The sequence below is a fragment of the Cervus canadensis genome, chromosome 15, assembly GCF_019320065.1.
Source record: "Cervus canadensis isolate Bull #8, Minnesota chromosome 15, ASM1932006v1, whole genome shotgun sequence".
Classification (NCBI taxonomy): Eukaryota; Metazoa; Chordata; class Mammalia; order Artiodactyla; family Cervidae; genus Cervus; species Cervus canadensis.
The window spans coordinates 53,852,726-53,865,137 of NC_057400.1; the positions used below are offsets into that span (position 1 = coordinate 53,852,726).

Consider the following 12,412-nt stretch of genomic DNA (forward strand, 5'->3'; position numbering starts at 1 on the left):
TTAAATATCAGAAGAGACATGCCATCCTCTCTGCTTCATCTTGTTCACCATAAATGAGTCACTAAATTAGCTCACGTTAAGGGGAGGGATGTAAATAAGGGTGTGAATTCCAGCAGGTGGGGAGCCTTGGGGACCATCTTAGAAGCTGCCTACCATTCAATGATGTAAAATGTCAATGACTTCTGTTGGGGATGTGGTCACAAATGCTGCTATAACTACTGAAGTTTGTGGGCTACCTTCATACTTGAGAGAAATGCAAATTTTTTAGTTAGAGGCTAGCGGAAATAAAGATGTATTATGTCCACTGATTTCAGGTTAACGGCCCCCTCCCCATGTTAAAGGACTCAGCACACCTCGCACCACCTAAAAATTAGTCTGATGCTGTGTCGATGGGCCCAAGGATTCCTCACACACCCCTGGAACCACCAAGTGTAGGCATTTGCTGTGTTTGTGAAAGAATCCTTTTTTTTCTTAACCATGTGGTACTGCTAGTCCAACTCAGAAATAAATCAGCTTTGAAAACTGTTCCCACAGCTGCAAAAAGCAAGTGTTTGGCACTAATAAATCAAGATTAGTGGAGCTCGGCTTATAACGAAACTTTCACCTCCTCTGGGCAGGTGGTCAGCAACTGCTCTAGCGGGGCAAACAAGCCATGTTTCACAGAGAGAACCATTTTTCTCATGACAGGCAGGAGAGGAGTAGAAACCAAGTAGAGGAGAGATGTATTCCTAAAAAATCCAATCTTCTGAAACTGGGGGCCCTTGAAACACTAGACAAAATTATGTTTCTAGGGGCCCTGCGTGACCTCTACTTATTACTTTCCCAATGACAACCACTGTAGATGCTTTCCTTCTAGATGATAAAAAATAGCCTGGGATGCTAACCACAGGCCCAGAACAGAGAACCAGTGATTTTGGGAACAATTATAGTTTAAATTTTGCCCTCCTGGGCCCCCATCAAAATCATCAGACTTCCATGATGGTCCAGTGGTTAAAAATCTGCCTGCCAACGCAGGGGATACGGGCTCGATCCCTGGTCTGGGAAGATTCCATATGTCAAGGGGCAAGTCAGCCCATGTGCCACAGCCACCGAAGCCCATGCTCTAGGGCTTGTGCTCTGCAACAAGAGAAGCCACAGCAATGAGAAACCCACGCACCTCAACTAGAGAAAGCCTGTGCACAGCAATGAAGACCCAACACAGCCAAAAATAAATAAATAAATAATTTTTAAACATCGGTCCTCACCGGCTCACAGTGTTCTGCTTTATTAGGGGTGAGACAGGAGTTACAGTCAAAATATCTAACAGCCCATAAGGCACAGGCACTAACCAATCCAAACAATGTTGGATGCTAGAGCAGGGTCACCCCCTGCTGTGCCAGGCACTAATCCTTAGTTGCTGAATCATGAGAGAGGTCTTGGGGTACTGGGAGTGCACTTGGGTGACTGAGGTTGGTAATGAATCACCAACAGGTTTTGAAGCATCTTAGTATTTTAGTAACCAGCACAGCTACACCAGGGCCAACAGTCTGAATATCATCTGCTGAGGTGGGGGCTGTTCCTCTCCAGGGTCCCATGGAAGGTTCCAGTGTGGGAACTGACCCTGTTGCCCTTCAGCCCTCTGTCTGGCTTGCACTGGAGGGATAGAGTCCAGCCCTTCTTTCTAAGCCTGGAGCTGAGGTCAATGCCTCCAGTTCCTGGACCACTTCCAAGGCTCTCGGAAGCCCCTGTCAGGCCTCCTCAGGGCCGGCTGGCTTCAGACTCGCAGCTCCCAGGCGCCTTCCAGGAGCAGCGTGGACAGCTGCCGTCAGCTGGCACCAGGGACTCCTACACAAGACAGGGTGCGGCGTCTTCCTGTGGGGCTGGCGGGGGGCATGCTCTTAGCCCGCAGCCATCACACCACTCAGGCAGTCCCACCACTGTGTGGGGCAGAGATGAAAAAAGAGACTTCTTTTCACGTATCTTCTCATTTCAAGGACTGCTTTAGCAACTACCTGAAATTTTTGAGAGGAGCCCCATGTTTTTGTTCATGATAAAGAGGTCACTCTGTGGTGCCACTCGGTCTACGTTATTTTACTGAAATGCTCTGGTTGGTTTATTTTGCTAATGCTTCTGGGAAGCAGAGTAGGGGAGGCTTTGGATACTGGTAGCCCTGGGTCTGAATTCTGGCTCTGGGGTCTGTAGCCCTGTCTCTTCCCTTCTGAGGCGAGGTATTAGATTGGGTAAAAGTTCATTTGTGTTTTTTTGTAACATTGTACAGAAAAGACCTGAATGCACTTTTTGGCCATCCCAATAAATAGCTCTGTAAATAAGGCTCACACAACACCTGGTTGAGGGTCTAATGAGACAAAGGCAAAACTGATAGATGCTCTTACAAACTGAGCACAAGATTGAGAATAAAAACATTTAGTCTCTGTTTCAGGTAGGAACTGCTAGCGTTATTCCAGTGTACCAATTTAGGTCTTTTAAAAATATACCCTTTATGTTCATTCAAGCTGACTAAAAAGCAAACAAAGAGTGAATTTAGAGGTCAAAATGTTTGTTTTGTACAGACTTTGATCAAACCCATGAGAACTCAGAATTCTCCCCACTGAATGAAGTTAACATACTTCCTTTTTTCCAGGAAAACAGCTAACATACTTTAATTCATTAATATTTGTGTAACTAGTTAACATTTGCTTAAATTACAATAAATGCAACTTCAATTATCAAGATAATAGTAATATATACATAAACATTAAAAGGTGCAAAGGACCTTACAAGAGTTTCTTCAATTGTCTTGACATAAACACAAAGAAAAACTTGATTTGTTTAAATACTGAGCATCTGAACAAAAATAAACTTTGTTTTTGCCTACTTTGCTAAAAATTTCTTTTCTTAAAATAAGAATTATGGGGACTTCCCTGGCAGTCCAGTGATCAAGACTCTGCATTTCTACTGCAGGGGGTGCAAGTCTGATCTCTGTTTGGGGAACTAAGATCCTGCATGTGGTGTGGCCAGAAAAAAAAAAAAATTATGGAATCCCTGAGGCTTAAGCAGTAAAAGGCAAGGCCTAAAACAAAAATCCCGATCCTTCCACTCTCATTTACTTAAGTAAACACTCTCTGATTTCAGTCCCAGAAATCAATCAATGAATAAGTCCTTAAGCAAAGTCCTAGTTCATGTTTTTATAGGAGTTTTAGCTACAGATGTATTTAGAAGTAATATCCAACCATTAAGACCATTAAGGAAGATTAATTTCTTCTGGAATTCTATCTCCTACATGTAGACACATATCCAACTGCCTACTCAACATCTCCATATGAAGTCTGTCCAACAGACCTCCATGCTCAGCACAAACTAACCTCCACAGACCTGCCCTCCACTCCACCCACCTTGCTCTACTTATAGGCTTCCTCATCTCAGTCTGATGGCACTTCCATTCCTCCTAGGCCTAGGACAAAGTCCTTGGAGTCTTCCTTGATTCCTCTCTTCTACGTACCATCATTCAATTCAACAGTTAATTTTGTTCCACCTTCAAAACAACCAGGCTCTGCAGTATTCACAATAGTTAAGACATGGAAATAACTGAAATGTCCATCAACAGATGTATGGATAAAGAAGATGTGGTACAGATATAAATGGAATACTACTCAGCCATAAAAAGGAATGAAATAATGCCACGGGGAGCAACAATGATGGGACCAGGGATTATTATACTAAGTGAAATTAAGCCAGACTGAGGACAAATACCATATGATGTCACTTAAATGTAGAATCTAAAATACAACACGAATGAACGTATCTACAAAGCACAGACTGTTTCTCTGTCTGTGTCACAGACACAGAGAAAAGACTTATGGTTGCCAGCAGGAAAGTGGGCTGGGGGAGGGTTAGACCGTGAGTTTGGGATTAGCAGATGCAAACCATTATACATAGTATGGAAAAACAGCAAGGTCCTATTGTACAGCACAGGAAACTCTATTCAATATCCTGCAATAAACCATAATGGAAAAGCACATAAATAATTATATATATATATATGTAACTGAATCACTTTGCTATACCCCAGAAACTAATACAATATTGTAAAACAACAATACTTTGACCAGGAGAAACAACAAACAAAAACCAGACTTTGATTAATCCTCACCACCTCTAGTGTTGCCCTTCTGGCCCAGAGCACTGTCATCTCTCACCAGATATTGCAGTGGCCTCTCTCTTCAACTCTTGCTCTTCTCAACATAGGAGCCAGAGGCATCCTTTAAAGAGCAAAGTCAGAGCATCAACTCTCATGGCTCAAAGTCCTCCCAAAGCTCCCCCTCACTCTTGAGTGAGAGCTAGCATCCTACATGGGCCTACAAGGCCCTCTAGGACTCCTCCCTACTTCCCTCCTCCTCACTTTGTCCGGTCACACCAGCTCCTCCTCATTCCTTGAATACACCAGATTTGCTCCGCCTCAAAGCCCTAGGTAACTGCAAGGCAATTTCTCTCACCTCTTCCAAGTTCTCACTCGAATGCTACCTTCTCTGTGACAATCACCCCCCACTCCGCCCCACTTAAATCTGTATGCCCACCAATGCCTTCCCACCCTTCCTACCATGCTGCGTGTCTTCCTTAGCCCTTGTTATTTTCTAACCTTGTAACAGACTATGTAACTTCCCATTTTGTTAGGTTTACTGTTATTATCCACATCTCCCACCTAGAATATAAGATCTACATGGAAGGTGCTCAAAAAATATTTCTGAATTAAGGGAAAATGCCCCTCGAAAAGCAAAAAACAAACAAACAAAAAACCCATGAAATATCAAGAGTCCTAAAAGGGCTTGTAATGTTCCACTGCAGGACCCACATATTACATTTTATTTTCTTATTTAGAGAGGAGGGACAAAGACGTAGGACTGACACGGGGGAGAGTCTGCCGCTTGCCCAGGAAGACCCTGTGGAGGGGCGTTCCCAGGGAGGAGTGGATCACCACACCTCCAGCTCAGGGACTGCACCTAAAGGTCCCCAAATGTTCTTACCTAGAGGCCCCCAAATCTCCTTATCGGGAGCCAGAGGGCTCAGACTCAGAATGACTGACCGATCTTACAAATTCATGAGAGGCTCCCAGGCACACCAGTATTCACAAATGATGGCATTACTTTCCACTGACCATGGCCACTGTCCAGAATATACTCTGAGATATTGGTATCCAGGAAACTGATGTACTTTTTCAGAAGGGATCTTGGAATCAGGGCTAAGGCTGAGTAAGCCTCTTGAAGGCTACTTAATCCGGGCCATGGTGAGTCCTAATCTTCATCCATGCTACACAAGGGACAACCCCCTCCCCTTACTCCACAGTCCTGTCCACAGTATTGAGGGTCTCTTTTTGGCCAACCCTGGGCAACACTGGGGATTTTTCCTTTCTGGGCTGTCCTTTTCTTTGCTCCAAGGGAGCCATCACTGCATACAAACTTTCTCCAGGTAGGATAGATTAGGTATCTACTGTCAAGGTTACACCCATATTGCTATAGCTCCCTCCAGGAACAGAGGTCACTTAGCTGGAGTTTTGTGAGCTCATAAACTCCTCAGTCTCTTGGCCTGCTCTTTTTAGGCATGGGTCTGGCCTCTGTAGAGTCCAGAGGGGCACTGATATCAATGTCAAGTCCTTGGGAGTTCTCAACACTGCTGCCCATGCCACAGTCAGGAGCCTTGATCCACGTCCACCACTGTCACTAGCTCTTTCAACCAAGACAACTCTCCTAGCCATTCTGGGCCTCAGTTTCCAAATCTAAAACCGAGGGGATTGAACCCGTGACTTATGCATGTGTGTTAGTCTCTCAGTCCTGTCTGACTCTTTGCGACCCCATGGAATGTAGCCAGCCAGGCTCCTCTGTTCATGGAACTCTCCAGGCAAGAATGCTGGAGTGGGTTGCCATTTCCTTCTCCAGGGGATCTTCCTGACCCAGGGATGGAACCCCGATCTGCTGCATTGCAGGCAGATTCTTTTTTTTATTATTATTTTATTTATTTATTTTTATTATTATTTTTTCTCTTTTTTTCATTGATTTTTATTAGTTGGAGGCCAATTATGAGGGTGGGATGATCTGCAGGCAGATTCTTTACTGTCTGAGCCACTGATTGAACCCTTGAAGGTTCCTTCTATTTCTAAAAACCCAGGGTTCTGTTTTTTTTACCTATCTCTTTAAGTTCTGAATAGTGACAACAGCATCCAAAATCCTCTTTCTGAAACTTTCCCCAAGGCCAGATGTTCCTGGCACTGAAGTAGGAGAAAAAAATAGTTTTTGAATAACCTAACATTTTTGTCTTTTGGAGCACATTATCCTCTGGCCTTTTCAATTCCCCTTCCCCTATTGCTACTTCCTTATGAGTCCTTAAAAGCAGTTTTTAAAAAGTAAACTGTCTACCCTTCCAGATTCACCATGATCTATCTTATAATAACATTATTTCCTCCCCAGTTATTTTCCCTACATAAAACCTCTCAAACACTTTCATTCTGGCAACTGTGCTTATTCATCAGCCTTGATTTGCAGGGGAAAGCATTAACTGGTCCAAGGAAGTAGAGCATGAAGCTTAGACGCAGGGCTGGGGAAGGAAGTCAGCGGTCCACGCAGGTGAGTTCTTTTCTGAGCCTGTTTTCAGGAGGTGACGGGCATTTGAGGCAGGAGTGAGAGTGAAGCACAGACAGAAGAGGGGCATACAGAGGGAAGGAGAGAAAGAGTGAAGGCGCAAGTCTGCTTTCAAAGAGCTTTCAGGCGAAGCCCTGGTGGCAGCCCATCAGGAATGTTGGGTTGGTGAAATGGCTTCTGGAACTGAGACTTTCCTAAGAAGCCACACCGCAGTGGGAGGGCGGGGCTGGCGCCCTCTGTGCAGCTGTCTGCGTAGCAAGCTGCTGAGGTCTTGGGCAGCCCCTGCACTGGTCCCACACCCAGTTTCCAGGAGGCAGGATCATTCTACAGGTCTCTAAAGTCTTCAGGGAAGACCAGGTCTTTCTGTAGCCAGCCTGGAAATCAAAAAATGCTCCAAACCACCCCGTAAACAGTCAGATATTTATTGAAAGAATAGCAATTCACTAGCAGACCCTCCAAATGAATCTATAGGCATAATACACGAATAACTTCCTAGCTTGAAGTTAGCAGCATATTCTAAATAATTGTAGGTGCCAAGATACCATCTAATGACTTTTAATTGAGGAAGCATCTCCAGGAGATAGTGAAGGATAGGGAAGCCTGGCATGCTGCAGTTCATGGGATCCCGAAGAGTCTGACATGACTTAGAAACTGTACAACAACATGTGTGTATGGGTGGCTGCATATGTGTGTGCAAACATGCATCCTAATATTAAAAAAACAAAAGAATCTGTGTTTTTATGTCACACTAGGATTACAAACCAATACAATGAGTGAACCTAAAATATGACATATTATTAAAACCCAGACACACACAAAAGTAGGAAGCAAGCCTAACTCATACCAGAAAGTATCAAAAACAGACACTCTGGTAAGTATCCAGCTAGTTAGACAGTCTCAAAGCAGTAACTTCTAATTAGTATTGAGAAATTACGATGTTGGTGGTATATGAACACCTCCTGGTGAAACTGGCATAGGATGTCATGTACACCAGGAAGAACTGCTGCTGAAGTTTGCTCATTTGTTGCATCATAACAGGGTTCCACCTCCAGGATTCATCTTGTCCTAGTTTATTTATTTATTTATTGAGAAAAAGTTTTCCCTGTCTTTCATTAACAAACAAATGCAAGCATTTTGGTCATTTTCTGATACCCTTTTGAGAGGGGTGGAGAACAGCACAAACTTTCTGACTGATGAAGAAGAGGAGGGAAACTGAAATGGCAGAGGCAAGAATCAGTCAGGTACACAGGCAATCCGTTCCCTAATCTCGATGGTACTTCACTTAGAAGTCAGCGCCTCCAGCAAAAGCAGTCCCCACAGGACTGTGTCCCTCTGCCCATCACATCTTCCCTACAAGTTCCTTCCTGAAAGTCTGAAATCAAAACAAACACCATGGCCACAACTCCAGAAGAGTCCCACTACTCTTGTTCCTTTTCCTGGGACACAGTTCAATTCCTCTTTGGGTCCTTACTATCCAGAAGCAAAATACACTTTTTTTTTTTTTGAGGCATTCATGAAGAAAAATGACAATGATTTTGTAATCTGAGCTATCTTTGAGTCTGTGCATTTGGAGGGAGGGTGGTAATAGGAAGACATAATTACTGGATGATTCTCAGAAGGTATTTTTATCCCAGCACGGAGTTCAGTTTTAGTCAACAGAATTGAGGATAAGGCTTTTTCCCGAAGTTTACATAGCTAAAAAAGTATAAAGTATGGAAAGACTAAAAAGCACTACCCTAAGCTCTTCCCTTTCTTCCCTTTCCCTTCACTTTTGTCAGTTTTCAAAAACCAAACTGAAAATGACTGAGACTTTATGTAGCACTCTGAAGAGTTAAAATAAAAATTAAACTGTTGAAAAAAAATATTATTGAAACTCATGCTCTTTCCCAAGGGTGGAGGTCACAGGAGGCAGCTGGTACCAGTAGACAATATGAACATTAGAACCTGCATATGCAATACTTTAAAAAATCTACAGTTCTCTAAATATCCAGAATATATAAAGAAACTTAAAGTTCAACAACCAAACACCAAATAACCTCACTGAAAAACAGGCAAGGGACTTGAACTGGTATTTCTCCAAAGATGATGTATAAATGCCAACAAGCATATAAAAGGATGCTCAATATCACTAATTGTTAGAAAAATACATATCAAAACTGAGATATCATCTTACATCCTTTAGGATGGCTGCTATGGAAGGGGAAAAAAACAGAAATTAACAAGTATTAGCTAGGTTTTGGAGAAAATGAAACCCTGGGGCACTGTTGGTGGGAATGTAAAAAGGTACAGCTGGTATGGAAAACAGTAAGGCAATTCCTCAAAAAATGAAAAAGAGAAATACCATATGATCCACCAATACCACTTTGGGGTATATATACAAAAGAACTGAAAGCAGTATCTCAGAGAGGTATGTGTACACCCATGTTCACAGCAGAAGCATTATTGAAAATAGCCAAAGGTAGACATAATCTTGGAGAAGGAAATGGCAACCCACTCCAGTGTTCTTGCCTGGAGAATCCCAGGGACGGGGGAGCCTGGTGGGCTGCTGTCTATGGGGTCGCACAGAGTCGGACAAAACTGAAGTGACTTCTCAGCAGCAGCAGCAGCAGCAGACGTAATCTAAATGTCACCCACAGATGAATGAATGAAGAAAATGTGGTATATGTAGCAGACTATACTATACAGCCTTACAAAGGAAGGAAATTTTGACACATGCTACCACATGGATGAACCTTGAGGACTTTATGCTAAGTGAAATAAAGCAGTCATAAGAAGACAAATATTGTATGATTCCACTTATATGAAGTATCTAGAGTAGTCAAACTCATAGAAACAGAAAGTAGAATGTGGGTGCCAGGGGCTGGGGGGAGGGGAAACGGAGAGTTGTTTCATGGCTACAGAGTACCCATTTCTCAAAATGAAGAAGTTCTGGAGATTAGTTATACAAGGTAAATACATCTAATGCTACTGAACTACACGCTTAATAGTTGAAGATGGTAAATTTTATGTGTATTTTACCACAGTTAAAAAACCAAACCTATGCTCCCAATATTTCCCAGTATGGCAGTGATGATAACAACAATACCCTCTGCCCCGCCCATGCCCAGGAACTTCTCTCTGAGAAAGCCCAGAGAGATAGATGGCCTACAGACCTGCTGATGCCGACGCAGAAAGACGGCCAAGGATGAATTCAACTGTAAAGGTTGCACTCATCAGTTTCATTATTTTCTTCTTCTCTACTAGCATGAATACTTTGTGTATCTCACCCTTTCACTCCTCTGAAGCCCAAGCCACTCCAATATCTGTAGATGCTGCTTCTGGCGTGTTACTCTGTATTATCTGAGACTCTGGGGAAAAGAGACCTGCCTATATGTCAGGGTCCCGGAGAAGACGGATTGTGAAGTCAGCCCCTTCCTCTTCTTATTTAGAGAATTCAGTGACATGCCCATGTAGTCCCTCCCCATAAAATTTAGCATTTTTCAACTCCAGGTAAAAGGTGACCATTTATGTTTCTACTTTTGGCCTCCACATTGAACTGGCAGCACTTCCTGTCTAAGAATTACATGTGAGATTAATATTTCAGGTGTTATCCACCATCCAACAGGATCTAGCACCTTCTGCTCCTCTGAGTCCTCCTTTTTTTTTTTTTTTTTTAAGAACCACTTTCAGGTTTGGGGATCAGAGACTTTGCATAATAATGACACTTAATAAAGCTTGTCTTGTATCTCAAACATAAAGGAACACAGGGAATGTGGAAAGTTAGAGGAATGGATGGGCAGAGAACAGATGTCCCAAGGGGAAAAGGAAAGAGCTTTCAGAAGGATGCATTCTGAAAAAAGATGTCAAGTCCATCTGGAAAGCATTTAAAGAAATAAAAAACCCTTTTCCGCTATGAGCAGCAGATTAGCAGACTACAAAACTCTCTGAACAATAAATCTCTAGGACCAATTAAAAAATCAGAACAAAACTGAAAGAAGAGTTCCTTCGAGGCATGTCCAGCTACCACGAAGATGGAAGCCTCTTTCTGCTGTTCAGGGGTGCTCCTGGTGCCATATGCAAGAGACCTCTCCACCACAGTTCCCCCCCATGAGGCTCCTCTAGGCATTTATTTGTGCAAAGGACTCCAACACAAAGAAAGTCCAATCTCTCCTCTAGCCCCCACCTCTGACTGGAAACATGGACTGCCTCCCTCAGAGCCAGTATAGGGTTTCTAAAAGCACTAGGGCTGAGATCTCTAGCTTCCAATCCTCCCTTAGTCTGTCAGCTTCCTTACCATCTTCTTGCACAACATAGTAGCAAAAAATGGGGGAAAAAATGTGGCAATCTGAGCACATTATCAACAATTTTCTCTTGCCTCATAGTTTTGGATTTCGCATTACTAGGATATAAACAACACGTGAGTCCGCTAACCCCTCACCCCACTGTTGTTCTGTTTTTCAGTACAGACACTTTGTAGAACCCTCTGGGCTGGAATGAAGACAGGAAACAGGAAGCTCCCAAACCTGGGCTCTTCTCTGCTTTTCTCTCTCTACCTCTATTAACACATGAACACAGCTACGCAAGAATTAGTCTGTTTTCAAATGGTCCAGAAAAAAAAAAAAAACAAAACTCGTCGCTGGCTAACCTGTTCTAGTGCTTAATAAGAGCCCAAGAAGGTAGTGACTTCTTTCCTGTCACTCAGATTTGAGACATTTTCCTTTTTTATTCAGGTCTGAAAGTGGCAGGCCATTGTGCAAGAGCCTTTTGTTGAAAGTTCCTTATTAAACTGTCCCTCATGGGCCATCAGATGAATAACCTTGGGCCGTTTAGCTGTATCTGGGCTCTAATTTCCAAAGCTTCAACCATCTCTCAGGTTCTGCTCTAGACACTTCAGATTGTCCTCTCTGGAGATGTACAGCCTGAAGACAAAGCCCCGGTAGCAGGCAGACCTCATGGCTCCCGCACAACCAGGACAGGACAGCTCCAAGCTGTGTTCTCAGAACCCGCGGTGGGGGCAGGGCAGGCAGGGGACTTCCTCATCCCACATTCAAACTGCCCGCACCCCTTTACTTCCATTTTCAATAAAAGAAGGACATTCTTAAAACAACAGTAGAAGACAAGGAGGAAGGAAGAGAGCATAAAAAAATTTAAAAGGGAACTTGAGACTTGATAAAGATATGAGAAATAATTTTAACAGGAAATACAAGCCAAAAGATTCATTCCACCAGAAAATAAAAAGTGCATAAAAGCAACAGACTTTTGCATAGTCTTGTAGCATGTTTGTCCATACAATATTGCTGCATTTTCTACTGCCCTTTGAACACCCTGCGACTGCCGTAAACACAAGCTGATGGGTCCTGGTTTATGCTAACAGGTGAACTTGATGAGAAGCTTAGCTAAATTCCATGAAATAAGTAATTTAAGGACCATATGGTGGTTTGCTTTTTAGGGCACAGAAGTTCTGAACCGGGAAGCAAGAGATTCTGAGAATTTCATTTTCATAATAAGGGCCTGATGCTTATTCCTCTAACAGCGCGTGGCCACCAGCTACACCCTGGCTCCTACATTCAAAGCTGGAGCAATTTCTTCATGTCGCAAAAAGGCGCTCAGGGCAGTTTAAGGAAAGAGAACCAGTTAGGTATTTTAGAGCGGCTATGAAAGATCTTTCAGGGGGAAAAAAAGGAGCACTAACCTGTGTTGTTTTAATCCGCTGAAAACGACCGAGTTCTCAAGCTCCCCTGCTGTCTTGCAGCCGACTTCCTGTAAGTGTTGCATGTGACATTAGACTTCCTCACTGCACCTTCTCTGACTCGTTCAAGGAGCGG

The 12,412-nt window shown here is 43.2% G+C and overlaps 1 protein-coding gene across 2 annotated transcripts in view; it reads right to left on the bottom strand.

The window, feature by feature from the left end:
- WIPF1 (WAS/WASL interacting protein family member 1) overlaps positions 1-12,412 on the bottom strand; it is a 122,875-nt gene that overhangs the window by 68,119 nt on the left and 42,344 nt on the right. The window contains exon 1 of one of the 2 annotated variants that reach the window (XM_043487686.1): positions 12,280-12,347. The exons of the other annotated variant lie outside the window; for it this stretch is intronic. The gene's annotated coding sequence lies outside the window, so the exon portion shown is untranslated. Of the gene's footprint in view, positions 1-12,279; positions 12,348-12,412 lie in introns of those variants that run through there. 2 annotated transcript variants of the gene reach the window in all.